A 2,685-nucleotide genomic window follows, 5' to 3' on the forward strand; every position below is an offset into this window, starting at 1 on the left:
AATGTAGATGATTTATTTTCAAGGACTTTGGCTTAGAAAGGGAGGAGAGATGGGATGATAGGTTGAGGGGATGGTATGATCAAGGGGGGAATTTTAAGGATGAGGGAGGCTTGGGCATGCTTGAAGCCAGTAAGGAAGGAACCCACTGATAAGCAGAGGTTGAAGACTGGAGGGGGGGATGAGTGAAGATGCAATCTGTGGGAGAAGATGGGAGGGGACCAAGTGCCCATGTAGAGGTGGGCTGGCCTTGGGAAGGTTGGCCTTTGCTAGGGACTGGAGGAAAAGAGAGAGTAGGAGAAGAGGGAGCTGATGTGGACTGGCTTTCATTTTCTCAGTAAATTAAGAAGCAAGGGCCTCAGCTGAGATAGAGAATGGTGAGGGGCTTGAGGAAGGAGGAGAATACCTTTGGAATAGCTCCTGTTGGGAGTGAGACAGAGAATCAATTATGTAGGAATGAAAAGGGCTGCCTTACTGCAATGAGGAGGATGGACAACATGAACTGGTAATGGACCAAATCAGTATGGTTGTAAGACATTCTAGTTAGAATACAGCAAGTTTAACTAAAGGCTTTTGCCTCTAAATCTTCTAGGACTTAACTCAAAAAAAAAAAAAGACTTTTCCAGTACAGAGAAATGAAAGTATAAACTTTGCATTGCTAATGGTACAGTGTTTAGTCTCTCATATCTTGTTAGGCTTATACACCAGGAAAAAGAGTTCATATGTAGTTGGTTTGCTTGTTTTTGGAGGGAGGTGATTAGTCCAGGCCAAGTTCCCTATCCCTGGTTCAGGCTGTACCACGAAGGAAATGAATGCTGCCATTCTAAGTAAAAGAGGCCTTGGCATGTGCTTCTCTAGTCTGGTGAGAACTCCTGCCAATGGTAGAAGAGTTGATGGTAGAATCAACTAGCAGAACATGAAACATGACAAAATGGTGATAAAGGAACTACACAAGCACCTAGTTTCACCTCCATGTCTGGCTCATGTCTTTCTCATAACACAGTGGCATTTTCTTTATCAAAGTTCTATCCTAATATTCCAAATACTACAATGATAGGCACAATTAAGGCAAACACAAGCTAGGAGACAAGCAGGTTTTGCTATGTTTTCCTTCTAGTAGGTAGGGCTGCCAAGACTGTGGCTCTGAAAAGGTTTTTCTCTAACTCTGCAGTTGGAAGTAAATGTTCAATGTGCAACACTGCTAACATTTGTATATACATTTACTTTTTCAAAAACGATACCAAAATTTCATTTTGAAGTCTGCAAACTATAGTCCAATGAGTTTGACCTCAATTTTTGGCAAAATTCTAAAACATATTATTCAAAAGGATGGTTAGGTAACATCTCAAAAAGGAAACAGCAATCACAAAGAGCCAGAAGGGCTTCAATAAGAACAGGTCATTCTAGAATAACATAATTTGCTCCTCTGATAGCATTACTGGACCAGTGGATGATCAGGGAATGATGTAGTTATAGTTTACTTAGATATAAACAAAGTGTCTGACAAAGACTCCTATGCTTTTCTCATGGACAAGATGAGGAAACATGGGCTAGAAGATAGTATAGTTTGGTGGCTCTGGAACTTGGTGAATAGCCAGATGGCAAGAATAGTCATTAATGGTTCACTGTCAACTTGGCCCAGGGATCTGTGCTTGGCCCTGTGCTATTTCTCATTTTTATCAATGACTTGAAAAAAGACTTATCTGCAAATTCAAAAGGTATGCCATCTAACACAAAGTTAGATGGGATAATTAACACATTGGATGATGGCATCAGGATCCAAAAAGATCTGAATAGGCTAAACTATTTTGGCTAAATCTACTAAGCTGGCATTTGTTAGAGACAAATGTAAAGCCTTATACTTAGGTTAAAAAAAAATAACCCAACAATCTTACTAGTACAAAATAAGAGAGTTGTGAAAAGGTTTCTCTCTAGCTTTGAAAAAAGAGGAGGAGGAATTACAGTCTAAAAGCTCAAGGAGTTGACATGTGATATAACCAACAAAAAAAAGCTCACATAATCTTAAGGGGACATTAAGAAAGACATAGTTGCCAGAAGTATGAAGGTAAAATTTGTGCTATACTTTTGCCCTGTTCAGACCATATCTAGAGTACTTTTGTTCAGTTCTGAGCTCCACATTTTAGGAAAAGACATTGAAATAAGCTTGAGAACATCGAGAGAAGGCAAGCAGGATAGTGAAAAGCCTTTAGAACATGCCATTATAGGACTGGATGAAGGGAACGAGGAAGTTTAGCCTAGAGAAAAGGAGACTGGTGGGGGTAAGCCATGGCATGACAGCTATTTTCAGGTAGTTGAAGGACTGTTACATACAAGATGTATACTTGCTTGGCCTCAGAGCTAGGAGCAATGTGTAAACAGTGGAAAGAGAAAAATTCAGGCTTGATGTAAGGAAAAAAATTTCCAACAATTAGAGCTATCTAAAAATGGAACAGACAGCCTTAGATGGTCATCAGAAGGTAGTGGATTTCTCCTCACTAGAGGCCTTCAAGCAAAGGCTAAATAAACCCTTTGTCAGATAGGTTGTAGTAGGGCTTCCTATTATAGTAGGAGTTAGATTCTCATTCCCAAAGTTTTTCTCCACTGCTTTCAAACAGTGCCTATTGACATTTACTCTTGGGGCAGCTAGGTGGCGCAGTGGATAGAGCACCGGCCCTGGAGTCAGGAGGA

The 2,685-nt window shown here is 40.3% G+C and overlaps 1 protein-coding gene across 4 annotated transcripts in view; it reads right to left on the reverse strand.

The window, feature by feature from the left end:
• TMEM185A (transmembrane protein 185A) overlaps positions 1 to 2,685 on the reverse strand; it is a 22,300-nt gene that overhangs the window by 5,627 nt on the left and 13,988 nt on the right. The gene's annotated exons all lie outside the window — the stretch shown is intronic.

This window comes from Vombatus ursinus, unplaced genomic scaffold (genome assembly GCF_900497805.2).
Source record: "Vombatus ursinus unplaced genomic scaffold, bare-nosed wombat genome assembly UNPS02015358.1, whole genome shotgun sequence".
In the NCBI taxonomy this organism is placed as follows: domain Eukaryota; kingdom Metazoa; phylum Chordata; class Mammalia; order Diprotodontia; family Vombatidae; genus Vombatus; species Vombatus ursinus.